We start from the raw sequence: 18,510 nt of genomic DNA on the forward strand, positions 1-18,510 counted from the left end.
TACATGTTTCCCCCCATGCACTCGATCTTTTCCAAAAGCAAAAGCAAGACCCCAAGGACACAGATGTCGATGTTCACTCGGCTGGGAAGGCAGGCAGTGAGGGGCCTGGCGCTGCTCCCACCAGCTGCAGGGTGCTCCGTGCACGGGAACAGGAGCTCAGAACCATGCCTGCTGGGAAGCCAGCGAGGCCCTAGGACACAAGGGCTGTGCCAAAGGCTCTTCTTGGAGGGGGGTCACAGGATTTCACCTTTTACATTTTTATGAGCATTCAGATTGCAAACTCTCATGTATAGGAATGGACCTTGCATTGGGAACATTCGTAGGTGGGAACAAATCCCAGACATTGCCTTCATGTCTGCCTGGCACTGTCACATGGGGCTGCTGTGTGCGTGTTGTGCAGGGCAATCACACACAGCAGTGCAGGGCTCCATTGGAGTCCCGAGTGTCCAGTAGTAAGAGGAAAAGCAGCGACGATGAAGAGGAGACAGCTCAGGAGCCCAAAGCTGTCCATGTCAGGTATTGGTGTCACAGTGGTGTGAGGCCCACTTTGTCAGATTTACCAGTGAAAGCAATTTACCATTGTTCTTCTGGGACAGAGCTTGTTGTAAGTCAGGGACTCATAGTCATTTCAAGATCAGCAAGGTTTGCATCCCATGGGGTGGGAGGAGGCAGCAGGCAGGACTGGGATGCAGCACTGGCTCTCGGGCTCTGACCTGGGCCTCCTGGTGCAAGCATGAGACCCACTGAAGATGGGCACCTTTCCTGAACAACCTCTGAGCTAGCCAGGGGCCCTGGTGAGGATTCTCCCAGACTCCTGGACCCTTGTTGGCTTTGGTCACAAGGAATGAATGTGATAAGGCAGGAAGGGATGGCATGGAGAGCCATGTGCAGCCTGCATGTGAGCTCCCATGGGGCGACACAAACAGACAGCCACGTGTCCCTGGGCTCTGCTGAAGATGCCTGGCTGCAACAAATGCGCCTGGAGGGGAGTTGTGTCTCAGGGGTGCTTTCTGGTTTCCAGCAGTGACTTTCATGCCATATGAATATTCATGCTCCTGGGACAGAGTATGTGGGAGTTGCTCCTAGGCATCTGTACCTAATACGAGCCATGTGAATTTCTTTTGCTCTTGCAGCTGCTCTCATTTCCTGAGCACTGTGTGCAAAAAGAAAAAGAAATGTCACCTGTGCACATGTCAAGAGGCATCCTTTGGTCCCAAGAGGAGCTGAGCTCATTCAGCAGCGCACAGTGTCTGCAGGTGAGTGGATTCACTCATAGATGGAAGGAAAGGGACATGGGGAGGAGGGTTGGGTCACCCTTACTCTGCACACTTCCGGCAGCAGGCTGCCCACTTGTTCTGTGTCCTATGTATGCATGTGTGTGTGTCCTTGTGAGAGAGAGCTGTATAAGTGTACGTATACATGCATGTGTGTATATGCCTATGAGAGAGCTGTGCTAGCAGGCACATGCCTGTGCGTGTGATGTGTGTACCTGTGTGAGAGAGCTGTGTAGCGTATGTAGACATGTATTGTGTGAGTGTAAATGCACGTGTGCTTGAGTCACCTTGCAAGAATTTCAGATGTATGTGAGTGTGCTCGGGTGTGCACGCTGAGCTCCTGCGTGTGGCACCCTCACTCACTCCAGTCTCTGGGAGTGCCTGACAACAGCAAGCCTCCTCCCTACCCGTGCTGCCCCGTGCTGCACGCTCATCTCAGTGCTGTGATACAGACACTGTGCAGCTCTCTGGTTCCCTGCTTCTGAGTCCAGGGCTGCTTCTCCGCTGGCAGATGTGGAGTTTGTCCACTGGGGATCTGCACTGGGACGTCCCTCAGGTGAGCTCAGGAGCCCGACCATGTGCGCGCCGCAGGCACTCAGGTTCTCCTACCCATGGTTTCGTGTCCTCTCTACCCCCTCTTCCCGCCTACAGTCACTTTAGCACCTTCCTGTTCCGACTCCTTTGTCTGGACGTCCCTCCCAAGGCTGCCTCTCCCGACTTTCTTTAGGTGCTGGAAGTTGAACTGGGCCAGAACTGCGGCCCCCTCTCTGCAGCTTAGGCAGGGAGCTTCATTTCCTTGCTTTCCAGTCTCCTCCTGATTACAAGGTGCAGGTGCAGAAACACAGAGCTGTGTGCAAATCAAGTGAAGTATGTGGTATCAGTGTGTTTCGTGAACTTTTGAGCTCAAAAATAGTATCTGGCTATGTAATGTAACTGTAAACCTCTCCTGCTCCTTGCGTATTCCTTGGTTGTTGGTGAGAATGTGAATCAATTCCATCTTTTTCTTTTCTTAACTAGGTTGAACACATGAAATTTCTGATATTCAAATACTGTGCATGGTTGGTCACGCTCTAAGAATAGCAAGCCCTGTGGCTTACCCTGATACTTAAAACGGTGTCTGCCTAGTTGGTCTGTAAGGATAAACCCCAAAAGGTCTGCAGGTGAATCGTGACAGCAGACGAGGTGCCACCCACGTTGCTGCGGAACTGGTTCCCGAAGCACAATCGTCACTGGCCTCTCTGCGCCTGCCCCTTGACGCGGCCCCCTTAGTGTCCAGTGACCCGCGCTGACGTGCCCGGCGGGGACACGGAGGGAGGCAGGGTGCGTGAGAGGGTCGTGAGGTGGAGCCGCAGGTATGCGGACCGGGGTGGGGGGAGGCGCCCCCTCCTCTGCCAACCAGGTGACTGCGCTGCTGGCTGCCATGTGCTGAGGCCCCAGCATCCTGGTTCCTTGCGAAGGACAGGTGGGCACGGTCCCTGCTGTGCCGACAGGGAAGGCTTTTTCCTACCACTAAAAGCATTGCAAAGCTTGAGGAAGGGTTTTACTAACCCAATCTCTGGGGGCCATTTGAACATCTTTTCTGCTTTTTATCAAAATTTAAGGGCTGGGGATTTAGCTCAGTGGCTTAAGTGCTGCCTGGCAAGCGCAAGGTCATGAGTTTGGTACCAAAAAAAAAAAAAAAAAAAAAAAAAAACCACCTAAATTTTTTTTTGTCTTTTTCATTTGCTGAGCTAAATTCCCAGCCCCAAAAACTTAAAATTTAAAGCTCAATTTTGCGGTGTTGTAGATGGGACCCTCGCCTTGCCCACGCAGGGCAAGCAATCTACCACAAACTGTACTCCAAACCCTATTCAAGCGTCTCGGGAGTGAAATTGCAGGGCTTCTTGCAAGAGGCGATGTGGAATAATGAATTATGTAACTTCTGTGGGGTTTAAATACATTATGCCAAGTTTGTGGTGATATTTTCCATGCTCAAAAAGTGTAAGTCACATGATAGTCTACATGGAAGACCCCCAAGACTCCACCAAAAGACCTCTAGAATTAATAACCAAATTTAGTAGCATAGCTGGATACAAAATCAGCACTCAAAAATCATGGCATTCCTGTATACAAAGGAACTCACTGAGAGAGAAATAGGGAAACCACACCCTTCACAACAGCATGTCCTCCCCCAAAAAAGAAATACTTAGGAATCAATCTCACAAAGGAAGTAAAAGCTCTATACATGGAAAATTACAGCACTCGGAAAGAGGAGATCTGGCCAGAGAATGCAAGGTCGTGAGTTTGATCTCCAGCTCCTCACCCCCAAAAAAGGAGATGGAGGTGGATATCAGGAGATGGAAAGATATTCCTTGCCTTTGGGTAGGAAGAACCAACATAGTGAAAATGGCCATACTCCCAAAACTGTTATACAAATTTAATGCAATCTCGATCGAAATACCATTAACATACCTTATAGATTTAGAAAAACACTCCTAAAATTCATTTGGAACCAGAAGCGACCTAGAATAGCAAAAACAATTCTCAGAAACAAAGGCAAGCCAGGCGGCCTCACAATCCCTGACTTGAAATTATACTACAAAGTTGGAGTGATAAAATCAGCATGGAACTGCCAAAAAAAAAAAATAGACTTGAGAATCAGTGGAACAGATGAAAAGATGCAAACACAACTACAAAGACACTCAGCCACCTTATCTTTGACAAAGGGGCCAAATATGTTTACTGGAATAAATGGTGCTGGAAAAGCTGGCTCTACTCATGCTGAAGACTAAAACTAGACCCATGCTTATCACCAAGCACTAAATTAAAATAAAAATGGATAGAATATCTAACAAAGAAGTAAAAGATCTATGCATTGAAATTTATAGTACTCTGAGAAGGGAGATTATTAAAACAGAAACACTAAATCTTAAAGACATAGGGGTAGGCAGAGAGTTTATGAACAAAACCCAAGCTGCACAGGAAATACTTCAAAGAATCAACAACTGGAATCTCATCCTATTAAAAAGCTTTAACCCAGCAAAAGAAATCACTAACAGGATGAAAAGACAGCTGACAGAGTGGGAAAAAGTATCACTCGTGTCCCTCAGACAAAGGACTTCTACCTAGAATAAAGAATTAAAAGCTTCAGGTCCCCCAGATTCAAAGACTCAATTCAAAAATGGGCATCTGAGGTGAATGTATACTTCTCACATAAATAAATGCCGATGACAAATAAATAGATGAAGAATGCTCAACATCACAGGGCATTTAAGGGCAAATTAAAACAACACTGAGATTCTGTCTCCAGAAAGAATAGTTATCATCAAGAAATCAACTAATAACAAATGCTGGAGGGGCTCTGGGGAAAAGGAACCCTTCTTCACTGTCAGTGGGAGTGTAGACTGGTGCAAACACTGTGGAAATCAATATGGAGGCTTTCTAAAATAATCTGGATTTTAGAGGTCCCATTCAACCTGGCTATTCCCCTTCTGGGTATCTTCACAAAAGAATTAAAAACACACTACAGTAATATACGCACATCTATGTTTATAGCAGCACAATTTGTAACAGCTAAATTTTGGAAACAACTCAAATGCCCATTGACCCAAGAATGGATTAAAAAGATGTGGTACAGTGAAGTACTACTTGGCCATGAAGAAGGATAAACTTGAGACTTTTATAGGTAAATGGATGCAATTTGAGACCATACTCATAAGTAAAATAAATCAGATTCACATGTGTAAACATCACATTATCTCCCCGGTGTGAGAAACTGAAAGAGTAAATAAGCATCAAAATGTACGACAGATAATACAAAATAGGAAGAAATTATTCAAAAGGAAAGAAGAACTATGGTGGAAGAAGGAAAAAAGGAAGGAAGAGGAAAAAGGAAAAAATACCAGATAGTTATGCCACTAACTTCTCTTAGTTCACTGAAAAGAAAGATTTGTGCTAGTATCATTGCAGAATTTTTTATGCCCATATCTTGCACTCTGAGTAACTTCTTTGAAGATAACAACATGCCGTGTACTATTGTTATTCTCCTATTGTTTCATTATGAAATTTTATTTTTTCCATAAAATAGAAAAGGTACAGGTTTCATTCTGATATTTATTTGAAGAAATAGAGTAGCTGCTCCTCAGGGTCACATTGAAGTTATGAGCATCTTAATTTGGAATAAACTTTACCTTTTCCCTATGTAAATTAAGATATTGTACTCTGAAAAATAATATATTGAACTATGTAATCCGTATTACACATTGGGACTGAAATATATATATGTGTATATATATGTATATGTATATGTATATGTATATGTATATGTATATGTATATATATGAAATTCTTAGAATTGCTGTCTCTCTCCAGGGAGGAAAGAACAGGGTCAGTTCTCGTGTCATTGTTTTATTTTTACTTTTCTAGCACAGGGCATTGAACTCTGGCGTGCTGCCTCCCCAGTCCTAACTCGAGCTTTCAAATTTTTAACAAGACCCTATTAAGTTCCTGAGGAAGGACGAATTTGTGATCCTCCTGCCTCATCCTCCCAAGAGCAGGTGTGTACTACCACGCCCGGCTGCAGAGGTGCTAGTGGCCAGATTTTCTGCTTTACAAATGCGTGTTCTTTCACGCAGCGCGCGTATTCCTGCTTCCGCGTGGATTTCACGCTAACCCAGCAGTGAACATCAGTTTAGCGCTCCGGTCCTTGGGCGCCGGATGAGCGGGGCAGCTCCGGGGTTGCGCTGCCGGCGGTCTCTCGCGCCCTCTAGTGGCCAAAGCCCCTCACTGGACTCTTCCTTCCCCTCCACCTGTGGGCCAGGCAGCTGGCGGGGGGGGGGGGGGGGGCTGCTACCCAGCACAGAAACTCGCTCCAGGTGAGCGGGCTCCAGGTGAGTGGGCTGCAGGTGAACACTCAGTCCAGGTGATGGAGTCCAGGTGAGTGGGCTGCAGGTGAGCAGGCTCCAGGTGAGCAGAGCCAGGTTATCAGGTTCCAGGTGAGCAGGTTGCAGGTGAGCGGGCTCCAGGTGAGCGGGCTGTAGGTGAGCGGAGTCCAAGTGAGAGGGATCCAGGTGAGCGGGCTGCAGGTGAACAGGTTCTCCACGAAAGGAGAGAACATTGCCTGACTCAAGGAGCAGCTTCAGGGATGTCAGGCCTCCACCTTTCCTGAGCCAGCAGTTTTTGGAAAGCCGTGGAAAGGCCCACTAGCTTCGTGCCTTGCAGAGCTGTGTTTGGCTTGTGAGAGCTGCACTGTCCAGTTCTCCACCTATGTACCGTGCATCCTACAGTCGGTAACCTGCAGGTGTTACAAGGCCTCCCCACCCCGTCCCTCTGGAAGAGTATCAAGGTCTCTGCAGCCAGAAGGACCAGCTGTGATCACTAACTGTTCCATGGGGCTTGGATGCAGAGGTCACAGTTCCTAACTGTGTCATCTAATTGTGTCTTCGGGGCTGCTGCAGGTGGCTGTGTGACAGGATGAGCAATCCCCTCGTGTGTGTGTGCGTGTGTGTGCACGCATGCATGTACTACTGTGTGAACGTAGCTCTGCAGCTCACTTGGGTAAACACTGAGGAGCACACACCCCAGAGCATAAAATGAAACTACTTCAGCCCTGTGGGATGCTGTGGGGCAGGCCTTGGTGCTTCTGCAGGAGGGTGAGCCTACGAAACCCAGGCTGGCCGAGTCTGCATTTAAGCACATGAAGTCTTGACGCTGGAGGCTGCTGATGGTCAGTTCCAACACTAGTGAGAGATGGAGTGGGAGGCATCTGGGGTCAGTGGTGTCCGACCCTTTAAGTACTGGAGGCCTGCATAGCCTTGGTGCTCAGGAAAGGTTCCACTCCTTTTGGGAGCCAGCTGGGCCTGAAGCCACGAGCTGACACTGTGAGCACCACCAAGAGCCTCACCAGTGCCAGCAGCTTTACCTACACCCTCTTTCTCCTTCTTCTCCCCTTGGCCCTTCTGTCTGTTCCTGCTGCTGATGTCCTTCAATGAATGCAGCTACTTGCTCCGAGGTGAATGCAAGTTAATCCTTTCTGTATCATGCACAAGAACCTCTGTGGGTTTTGCCCAGGAAACTGTACACTGGCTGTCACACGCAGTGCTTCCTCAGTGGAGTGTAGGCTTGGGGAGCTGGTGCCCACCAGCATCTGATGTGCAATGCACTGGACCACCCTGCAAGCTGTGTGCGGTTTTACATTGCAGCGCCCAAGTGACACATGATGCTGAGTGTGTGTGTCCCTGAGCTTATCTCCCACGCTCCTCTCTTCTCCACTTAGGAGTCTGTGTGCAACTTCTGCCTGGTTTTAATTGGGTCATTTTCTCACTGTCACATTTTAAGAATTCTTTGCAATTTTTTAGGTATAAGTCCCAAGCCAGATATGTTTTACAAATATCTTCTCACATCCTGCAGCTCATCTTCATTCTCTTAACAGTATCTTTCCAAGAAAATATACTGTTAATGCTAAGATAGTCCAACCTAGCAGCTCTTCTCCATAGATCATGCTTTTAGTGTTGTTGCTAAAATTTTTTTTAAAAATCATCATTATCGTCATCATCATCATCAGGTTGAGATCACCCAGACTTTGTCCTGAGTGGTTCCCCAGCTGTCTGATGTTTTGGATCATACCTCCGGGCCTGAGATCTGCTGTGAGGTGGCCTCATGGAGTCAGTCAGCTGTCCTTTTGCCCAGGTACAGTTGTCCCCGCTCTGCATGATGAAGATGCCAACCCCTGCCTCTTCGGTGGTTTGCCTCTTTGCCCAAGGGCAGTGGGCTCTGCTTGGGTCTTTTTCTGTGTTATCTCTTCCACCCCCATGGATCTCTCTTCATTTTCTATTTTGTCTTCTGAGTTTTTAACCATGGGCTTACAAGTTCTCACTTGGAAACAGCAGAAATGAATGCCACACTGATTTTCAGGGTACACGGTGTACTGATGACAGTGGGCAGCAGGGCAAGGTTGGATCTTTGTGTGACTATCAGAGTCTGATCTGAGTGACACAGGCTCAACGAGCAGATCTATCAAGGGCTAGGTGACTTGTGCAGCCATCTGCTTTGCCCCATACCTTCCAGAGGACAACTTGCTTTCCCCTGAGGATTTGTGAAGGGTGAGAAGGAAAAATACGAGGCCAGCAGAGGAGAGGCCACCTTCCCGGGGTGGAGGCAACCAGACGGCTGGGATTCCTGGCTTAGCTTTGCAGCAGCTCTCTGAGGCCCAAGGTTCTCTGGCTGGCAGGTCCCAGGCTAGGGACAGAGTGTCTGCAGGTGACAGACTTGATGGACATCAGATGGGTCATTGCTTTACGATGCTGAAGAGTCAGCCATCCAGCTTTGTCCCTGAGCACCACTCCTAGTAGGGAGAATACAGTGGAGCCTGATTTAAACTGTGGATTAGAAGGTTAAATTCCCAGTGGTAGCAGCGCTTTCCATATTATGCCTGTAAGGCTCATCTTGGGTCAACACATTAAAAACCAGCAGTCGTTGTTTTGAAATGCATGGAAATATGGGAAGGAAACTTCCATCACTCTTTCTGGATTTTCCATTAGAGTGAGGATTCCCAACGCACCACAGTCTATAAGAAAGCACAGTGGATTCCAAAAATCTTCTTCACATTTATCATTCAAGTACCAACTTGATGTCTCTGCACAAATCAAATTTCAATTCACTTCTGTTAGGAGATGAAGGCTGTTACTGTAAAGCCCGTAACGGCACACGAAGCACAGAAACCTCCCCTCAGGTCCTATCTGTCCCAGGCTTTGTAAACTCAAGAACCTAAGTAGAATAGCAGATTTACAGCCAGAGGAATTTCATTTTACCAGACTTTTCACTCCATCCCTAGGAAGCAATAAATTATCCAGAGTTGCTACTTTAATTGTCTATTGTTTTGGACTCTTGTAATTTTGCAGCTTTTGGATGAGGACTCCAGGGTCATGGGACCAGAGGAGTGAGAAAAAGGGAGAGAAGATGACAAGAAGGGTGGCCAGAGTCATTGCAGAGTTCAGCCAGGTCAGCCAGGACCAGCCTATGAAAGAGTCCAAAGCACCAAGGGTCACTGGAGCTTTTCACTCACCATGGTTTTTATTTCCAACCTTGCAGAAAGCCAGGTTGAACATGGTGCTATCCTTCAGCTGGAAGGGGATGGCAGGATGGCACCAGCTCCCAAGAGACGGACGACGGCACCCCTGCCCTCGGGGGAGTATCCCAGGCAAGGCACTTTCCTCAAGGTCGTGGGGAAGTCAGCATGCAGACCTTTTGGCCAGCCCATTTCTGCTCTTTTCTAACCATACAAGTCATAAGTTTTGGTGCATTTCTTTGAGGCCTGAACCCAGGAGTGGGACCCTGGGATCACAGGACAGCCTGTCTGCCCTGCTCTGTTTTTTCCTTTAAAGTCAATTCCTGTTGGCTTTTTCTCCCTCCAAGTTGCCTCTAAATTTTTTTCCTGATGACATGTTTTTTCGCTGTTCATCACAAATGAACTCTTGTTTCTTTGTGAGTTTTCTGTCATGTCCAGGGCTTGGGAGAGGGCAGCATTGTGGCTCTGAATGCTAAGTCCTCCCTTCATAATCAGATCCGAACCACTGTAGATTTCACTGCAGTGGGCGGAGCTGGTGTAACCCTGTGAGTGGCTCAGGGATGCAGCTGGGATTTAGTTTCCCTGTGAGTTAAAATCAGCTCCAAGGAGCCCCATCACTTGTAAAAGAGCAAATATTATTTTATTTAATGTCATTTCAGAAACAAAGCTATCATCACTGTATCTGAAAAGCTACTTAACTGGTCATGGATTCAGTAACTTGAGTACTTTGCCCTCCACCCCCGGCGTTTTCCGGTTCCGTATAAAAGCAGAAGTCCACACTGGAAGCTCTGTTGTGCTTGCCACACCCTGTCATAGTGTAAGAACTGCATTAATAGTGTTTCAGGGCATTTGATTCCTTTGCTGTGTGAATAGGAAATGGTCATGGCCTCCTATGGTGCCGCTACAACCCCGGGTCATCCAGCTGACCCACTCCAGGGACCCTACAATTTTGGCAAAAGTTCCAGTGGTGGCTATGGCTAACTTCTGCGTCTACTCCCTGATACCCCTCAGGTCCTGGTGCATATCCCAGGGTTGTGTTGGGAACATCCCTGTGTTGGGAACATCAGAGCCCATCAAGGGAAGAGACACAAGGTCTGCAGTCTGAAGACACGCAATGGTGAGCACATTATTAAAGTAACTGGCCTTTCACATGTCACCATCCCACCTTTACATACATCACATCCTTGCCGTCATAACTGAGTACTGTTGGGAAAATAAATTTCATTTTTCTAGAAAGTGCTACACTGTAGCCAGCAACTAACAACCACTTAGGGAGAACTAAATACAGTGAATGAATCATTTTATGTGGCAGGAGCACAGTTATGTGACCCAAGAAGAGAGGTGTGTCTGAGGCCCCTCACCCAGAGAGGGGTGGGGCGTTTACCCAGCTCCGAATGGTCCCACTCCTGTATTCCCATGCTCCAGGTCTTTTCCAGGGTGCATGTCTCCCTAGTGTGCTCCTCCGCAGGAAGATGAGGTTGTCCTGTGAGACTGGAATCTTGCTGTGCAATGCTTTCCCTTGGCAGGCAAGACTGGTTCTAACTGGCCATGGTTTTGGGATGAGGGGAGTCTCCCCACCCTCCATGGGTCCCTGTCCTGCTCTGGAAGTAGCCTCCATGTCTGTAAACCCAGATCCAGACCCGATCACTCCGAATGACAGCATGTACCCCAGCTGCACGCTTGGTGTCTAAATTCTGCAGCTCCACCCCGAGGGGCAGGGTCTTGCATCAGCAGTAGTTAAAATGCATGGATCCAAACTGCATAGTGCCCTCTTGAGGCACGGTGTTGACATCTCTTATACCTCAGAAGTAGAGTCTGGTGTCTGGAGCCAGGTGCCACCTTCTTTGGCTCCTCCACGGTTAATGGCTGTCTTAGTTACTTTTTACTTGTTGCTGAGACAAAATACCTGATGCTCAAAGTTGGGAAAGAAAAGCTTTATTTCTTACAGTTTTTGGAGCTTTCAGTCCATACCGTGTTGGCTCCAAGGCAGGGTGGCATGGCGGGGCCACAGTTTATGGTGGCAGCAAACAGCAAAGTGGAAACCGCAAGAGAGGGAGATACACCTTCTTCCTGCCATTACATTGTATGCTGGCTCCACCCCCATGTGTAGCACTGACATCATCAATTCAAGATCTAGACAATGAACCAATCACAAATGCATAATGCACATGAATGAGGCCTGGGGGCCACCGATATAAACCATGACAATGGCCCATGGCACTTGGCTCAGGCTGACAATGGGTCAGGCTTTGGTATGGCCTTGGTCACCAGAGGAGTGAGAACAAGACTTAGGTCACGCTGCCATTCAGATTGCCCCTTCAGGTCCACAACACCTGACTAGGTGGGGCTTGCTTTTTACTGTGTGGCCCAGGGTCATGGGAGTGTGGAATAACGGCAGGGTGGAGTTGTTCTCTGAAGCCCTTGGCTGTGTGTATTTCCCACCATGAGCAAGGCATTTAACTTCGGCCCTGAGAGGTCTATGCCCAGTGTGACTCTGGGTGAACAGAAGCCCAGGTTCACTAGGGCAGTGGTGGTGAGCCGATAGCACATGTGTACGGCGGGCTGTTTGTGTCAGTGAAAGCTCTAGAAGCCTCGCCATCACTGTGTAGAGCATGGATGCAAACAGACAGTCCCGTGTCAACCTGAGTGCTGGCCTTGCCTGTCCCATTGCAGGCAATAGAGAATGAGGACTGCAAGCTCTGCTGACCTGAAGGTCCAAGTTAGAGACCAAGATTTTCAGCCACAGGACATTTTGATAGGTCATTTCTCATTGCCTTTGAAAGGCAGTCCCGGTAACACACAGTGACAGTTCTCAAAACAGCTGTGCTTTAGGGTCGGTGGGTCACCTTAGAGCTTTATGAAATCCTAGCACCCAGGTCTCTCTCCAGGTGTATGACAGTTATTTGGGGCAGAAGCTGCACATTGCTATTTTTGGAAAGATCTCCCAAGGCGACCTCTTGATTTCGATGAAAGCCAGCCCCGAGGATGGCAGTCCTCTGGGCTTCACCGAGGCTGCGCAGATGGTCTCTGGGCCCTGCGTGTTGAGCTCAGCGATGCCCACCATGGAAGACACGAGGATAGCCAGCTGGTGAACACCCAGCAAACAACAGCACTGAAGATCAAAATGATTTATCCCCGTCCCAATACATGTGAAATCCATCCAGACCTGGCAGAGCTCGCCCATCTCCCAGCCGGAGATTGCACCTATGCCTCCCCACATTCCTGGTTTTCTTCAGGAGATAAGAGGTCTTGTAGTTGTTAAATAGTTTCCCTATCTACAAAAAAGTATTTCTGTAATTTAAACTTTTAAAAGCAGGTTCCCCTCCTCCAAGAAGTTAAAACCATTTCCTGTTTGTATGTACATTCTGTTTCCTTCAAAGCAGGCCTCATAAATTTCAGTCATACAGTCACTGGAACCCAAGTGTGCCTTACAAAAGTAGTTGAGTTTGAATAATAATTCAGTGAAAAAACCTGTACCTGCTGCTTTCTGATCTAATGTCATCTCTGCTAAACTAATGGCAGGTAACCCTTGACTAGAAATTCACCTGCATCTATAGGAGAAAACATCAGAAGCCCACGATGTTAGTGAAACCTGTTTAACATTAAAATAAAACCAAAACCAAAATTTATTAGTGACTGTCAGGATAAGAAACAAAGATGACCTCCTCCCAACCCCTCCAGACACGCTGGGTTCCCCTGCTGCAGAATCTTCATGTGTCTCTTGTAGAGGTCACCAGTCTCTTGCCAGTGTCCCATCGCCTACCAGGTCATGGTGAGTGGTACCCAGACCTCAGCACCCTGCTCGATGTTCACCTTGCTTCTTGTCCCTCCCTGTTCCAGTTTACTGTTCCTGTCAATCATATCAGTCTCATTTAAATCCTCCTCATCTTCGTGCAGGAATCCAGAATGCTCGTGGGCTTCCATTCGTGCAGGAATCCAGAATGCTCGTGGGCTACCTATTCCGCCTGGTTTCCTATCGAGGCTTCTCTGACCTGTCCAGTGACAACCCCTGTTCTCTGGCTCTGCATCCCGCCTCCTGGAGTTGCCCAAGGGCAGCTTACTTTTGGCACTGTGACTTCTCTTACTTGTGTCATAATGGGAACACTTTTCATCGTCTCATTTGTAAAAGAGCCCATCCTTAAAAATCTAGTGGAGCCAGGTGTGGCACACGCTTGTAATCCCAGTACTTGGGAGGCTGAGGCAGGAGGATTGTCATGAGTTTGAAGCCAGCCTGGGCTACAAAGTGAAGTCAAGGCCACTTGAGTTACGCATTGAGTTCCTGTCTCAAAAATAAATAAATAAATAAATAAATAAATAAATAAAAACACAGACTCAAGTACAAACAAAAAAACCTTGTGGAAATCATCTGTATGACCACACATGCAATGACTCGTTACCTAATTACTCTTCTGCCTATTTATTCAAGAAACGCAACTTATGGAGTGTTAGTAGAAGCCTGGAATTGACACATTGACTTCAATTTGATGAGATTATTTTCATTCTGTGAATTTTTATCAATATGGCTCTACGTATTAGGAACAGAAAGAGAAGCAGAGAAAAAGTAAATCTAAGTTCCTTTCTTGAAAGATACCAAAAGGAAAAGTACCCAACACTGTAATTAAGTGAAGTGTAAACTACTGTTTACATGTAGTAAACAGTAGCAAAATACAGAAGATTATTAATGTTGGTGCTGCTGTTATTGTGACTCTTGAACCCTAGAATCCTAGGGAAATGCTCTCTGAGCCCCGGACTCTGCCCTCAGGCCTGTTGAGCTCTGAGCCTAGGGCTCCACCCTGGCAGTTCCCTTCCTGCTCTGTTTCTGCCCCTCCTTCACATCTGTGTCCAAATGGGTTCCTAACCCAAGTTCTCTTGTGGCCCGGAGTGGCTGACAGGCGGAGCACTTGGCTCCTCTGCAAGGGCCTGGCCTGCGTGCTTAGTGCTTAACCCAGAGGAACCCAAGCTGCTGCAGCTTTGCACCTCCAGCAGGGCCCAGCCCAGAGCAGGCCTGCTGAGCAGTCAGGTGGAGGCCTGGGCATCTGTCTGGGGCTGTTTCCTTTGCGTTCCTCCCTCCGGAAGCGGCCCTGAAGGCCCAGCCTACTCCCGCCCCACTGCCCACACCGTGAACACATTCAATGATGGAGCGATAAGGCTCCCCCTGCTCACCTAGCCTGTTCGGACGCGGCCTGAGCCTGCCAAGAACAGCCGGCTGAGATTTGCTCCCGGAAGCTCCCAGGTTCCGTGCAGAACTCACAGGGCCACACCTTCTCTATAGTAGAGCAGTCCCACAAGACAAGCTGCAAACTGCTCACTGTGTTAAGAATCTGAAACCCTGGCCTGATGGCGCAATCTCAGCACAGGGGGAGGCAGAGGCAGGAGGACCACCTTGAGTCCAAGGCCAGCCTGGGCTACATAGACAGAGCTTGTCTCAAAAAACTAAACACAAAAAATCTGAAAACCTGTAACCATTTCTATCCCAAATGTAGTCACGTTTCATTCTACTTTTAAGCACTGTATTCTCACATTACAGATTTAGCTGCGAGTGGCTGAGTTACTTGATACCTTACATTTTAAACTTTAAGAATTCAAGTTTTTATTTTTTAAATTTGTAGAATTTGTACTAGTGCATCTGCAGTATGTAATGATTACGTTTCTCGTGGGGAGTTGATGCAAGTACACCCATACGAATTCCTTTCATTTGCCTTTCTCTCCCACCCCTCTCCCAAAGAAATTAAAAGGGGGAAACCTCGAATAAAAAAATCTGCCAATCATTTAAGTGCTCATAGCTCAAAACCACAGTAATTTCTCTTAAATTTTTACTCTGGAGAAATGAAAGTAAGTGTGTAGACGAGGGCCATTACGGAAACATTCATAACAGCTTTATTTCAGAGAGCCAAGTATCCAGAACAACCGGAGTCTGTCACCCAGGAATGGTCCAAGACTAGGGAACAGCCTCACTCAGCAAAGCCACCTGGGCAGACAGGAACAGCTGGGGAAACTCAGGGAATTACAACACACACACCCACGGCTCCTGGCAGGCAAACACACGCATACACACTTCCACAGCTCGTGCGCAACGATACACATGCATGCGCACTCTCACAGCTCCGACGGACTGTACACACGTGCCCTCTCACAGTTCCCACGCGGGGATACACACACACATGCGCACTCCTACAGCGCCCCCTCGCAGGGATACGCACGCATGCTCTTCTCAGAGCTCCCACGCGGGGATATAGACGCATGCACATTGTCACAGTTCTCACGTTTGGATTCACACGCACGCGCACTCTCACTTCCCACGTGGGGATACACATGCATGCGCACTCCCGCAGTGTTCACATGGTATCTTGACAAAGGTTCTGGCTGGATGCTCACGACCAGTTCTTCTGGCCCAAGCTTAGAGAATGGGGAGACAGGAAGCCCTGCTTGTTGCAGTGTTTTGAATTAGGAAGAAAGCCAGGTGTGGTGGTGAACACTTATCTTCCCAGGACTCGGAAGTGGAGGCAGGAGGATTGTTGTGAGTTTGAGACCATCATGGGCTACATAATGAGGTCTAGGCCACCCTGAATTACATAGTGAGAACTTGTTTCAAAAAAACCCACTGAATAGAAAGAATTAGGAGGAATTCCTAGCAATTTTAAAATTTAATGAAATCCCTTAAAGGGTGACTATGTGCACAGACAGTAAACACCTGAGAAGCATCAGTGCAGGTCTCCAGCAGTGAGCCTGGGGGCTGAAGTCCTGGGCCCTTTCTTGGGCCCAGCCAACTATGCATTGAAGCCTCTGCAAACTGAGCGGAAACAATCCTTCCTTATACTGTGGATGTCAGATATGGAGTCCCAGTCATGAAATGACTAAGACACTTGGGATGACCTCTGAAATGTCTTGATTTTAGAATGCCTGCATGCCGACAGCATGCTAGAGGACTCAGCATCTCCCTAAGTGCCTGCCTTTTAGGAGCACTGCACGGGTGATTGGTAGAGACTGGATCGGGGGTGGAAACAGTGGAGGCCATCAGGGAATTGGTGGGCACTGAGGACACTGATCTCCTTGTGAGCCCCAGGCCTAGGGGAGCAGGCTGGCTATTGCAGTGTGATGTGGCATTGGGTAGTGTGATTTGAGCCCCGCCTGTGGCGAGCTGCTTCATCTCTGTGCAGCTTAGTACTTGTCAAGGGCAATGGGAGAGAAGAGAGACCCTTCCTCTCTCGTGAACAGACTGTGCAGACCTGAGGGCTATCTACTGTTCTTCAGGGGCTATGACTATTGGTTTCCGAAGTCATTCCACTTCTTAGATGACCCTGGAAGATGTGGACACTCACAGAGCCTTGGTGATTTGAGCTTATACGTGTCCACAGAAACACTAGATGCAGATATGAATTCTGCTTGGTGCTGTTCCAAAGCCCATTCCCCCACCACCACCCCATATACCCTGCAGGAAGAAGGAGGCTTCGTGGCTGTGGATGACAGCCTTGTACGATGTCACATCAGGACTCTGGAGCTGGCTTCTGCCCTTGCTCATGAGGCTGACCTAGCCCAAGCACACAGTGGTATGGGGCATGAATACAGTTTGTCTGTCCCACTCCAGACACATTACTGGCACAGTTACAATAACAGATATATGTTGAGGGAAGTTTTATGTAAAAGGTAGGCATTAATTTTGGGCTCTTCTCTGGTCCTATAGGAGAGAGTGAAGAATGCTTTGAAATATTTGTTAGGTGTCAAGGAAAAGCTACACCAGCACTTGTTAAAGGCAGCAGGATAGATCTTACATAGGCCACTGCCATGGAGCAGAATTGGCTCCACTGAGCTCAATACCCACTCCTGGAGACTGAGACAGAGAAGAGCCTGGGCAGCAGCCCTTTTCCCTGACCACCACCTCCAGGATGACCTCCCTGTCCCTGAGCTCCCTGGTGCCATGACTTCTCCAGCGCTGCTATGCTTCCTGGCATGATGGTTAAGGAAGAAGGCAAGTGGCAAACTGTTCTTAACTGCAGTTCTGTAGAATCAGACCTGAACCTCGGTGTGTTGGGACTGTGATCCAGACACAGGGTGCTGTGGGTGGCAGTCGGCCTGACCTCTGGTCCCAAGACTGTGTCCGATATTCTGCAGAACTCAAGGAGCCCTGCTATAAAGCCATTCTATGACGAAGCATTTCCGGATGACTCTCCTTTGGTCTGTTGTGAGTTCCTTATGTTCTTACGCTCTTAAATCCATGCATCAGTTATTTATTGTCTCCACAGTGTTGTGAAACATACTGCCCCAAGCCTAGTGACTTTTACATCTAGGATAGCACTCTACTTTCCTGGCTTGGCTGGTCATGGACTCCCCCAGGCTCACCCCAACAAGGCTTGCTGTCTACAGACTCGGCTGTGGTGGCCTTGGCTAGGGCAGCTGGCACCCTGCCTAGTGTCCACACCCAGTGCTCCTTCTGTTCCCTGGCTGTGTTTGCCCCAGCATGACCTGGGGCCTGCAGAGTGGTGAGAGAGGAGCAAATGTGGACTTCCTCAGGACCTGACTTGCTCCAGGTCAGATGCCTCCCCTCTACTTCACAATTCCCCGGGGTCCCCAGGCCCAGAAGAGGGCATTTTAATGGCAAGTCAGTGCCCATTTAAAAGAGAAGGATGTCAAGTTGGTGACCATGGCAAACTTCCTGGAGTGTCCTGGAGAACAGAGGGGGCAGTTGTGCCCCTCAGACTATAGGACTGTGAGGTCCTGCATCTGTTGTCACCTCTAGAGCTTGTGAGGACACACGCTTTCAACCATACCACTCACTAGGGATCCCAAGCCTCAGAACAGAGGGAAATAAAAGATTTGTGAAGAAAGAGGAAAAACAGAGACCTTGTAACACCACCAGACTCCCCACTTTGCCTTTCCATTCCAGCACAATCCTCGGCACAGTGGAGAGAAGACACTGACCCAACCAGGCCTCAGCAGAAGGCTAGGAAACAACAGAGCCAGCATTTGCCAGGCCACCTGGGGCCTTTTCAAGGTCTGGACTGATAATCAGAACCTGCTCTTTGGGGAGGGATTCTTCCTACTCTACCTATGCCTAGGCCTTTAGGAAAACTGCATCTCAAAATCAATGAACTGTGCTCACTTTGGCAGCGGATATACTAAAATTGGAATGATACAGAGATTATCATGGCCCCTGTGCAAGATGACACACAAATTTGTGATATGTTCCATATTAAA

General features: G+C 48.2%; 3 long non-coding RNA genes and 1 pseudogene across 6 annotated transcripts; 3 read left to right on the forward strand and 1 right to left on the reverse strand.

Annotated features, from left to right (window-relative positions):
* Positions 1 to 1,075: 1,075 nt before the first annotated feature.
* LOC134477249 (uncharacterized) lies at positions 1,076 to 9,451 on the forward strand. Of its 4 annotated transcripts, none has more exons than XR_010049167.1 (5): positions 1,076 to 1,256; positions 5,679 to 5,809; positions 7,816 to 7,940; positions 9,152 to 9,251; positions 9,342 to 9,451. It is a non-coding gene; the product is annotated as an uncharacterized LOC134477249 (long non-coding RNA). The 4 variants fall into 4 exon arrangements; XR_010049168.1 differs by lacking the exon at positions 1,076 to 1,256 and adding an exon at positions 1,268 to 1,830; XR_010049166.1 differs by lacking the exon at positions 5,679 to 5,809.
* Positions 9,452 to 10,326: 875 nt separating this feature from the next.
* Positions 10,327 to 13,669, forward strand: LOC134477248 (uncharacterized). The gene is made up of 2 exons (XR_010049165.1): positions 10,327 to 10,435; positions 13,216 to 13,669. It is a non-coding gene; the product is annotated as an uncharacterized LOC134477248 (long non-coding RNA).
* LOC134477250 (uncharacterized) lies at positions 12,914 to 14,589 on the reverse strand. The gene is made up of 2 exons (XR_010049170.1): positions 14,482 to 14,589; positions 12,914 to 13,597 (listed from the first exon to the last, which is right to left on the reverse strand). It is a non-coding gene; the product is annotated as an uncharacterized LOC134477250 (long non-coding RNA).
* Positions 14,590 to 18,411: 3,822 nt separating this feature from the next.
* Positions 18,412 to 18,510, forward strand: LOC111755486 (U6 spliceosomal RNA; annotated as a pseudogene).

The sequence above is a fragment of the Cavia porcellus genome, unplaced genomic scaffold (genome assembly GCF_034190915.1).
Source record: "Cavia porcellus strain 051 isolate PalLab524CR breed Dunkin Hartley unplaced genomic scaffold, mCavPor4.1 scaffold_8, whole genome shotgun sequence".
NCBI lineage: Eukaryota > Metazoa > Chordata > Mammalia > Rodentia > Caviidae > Cavia > Cavia porcellus.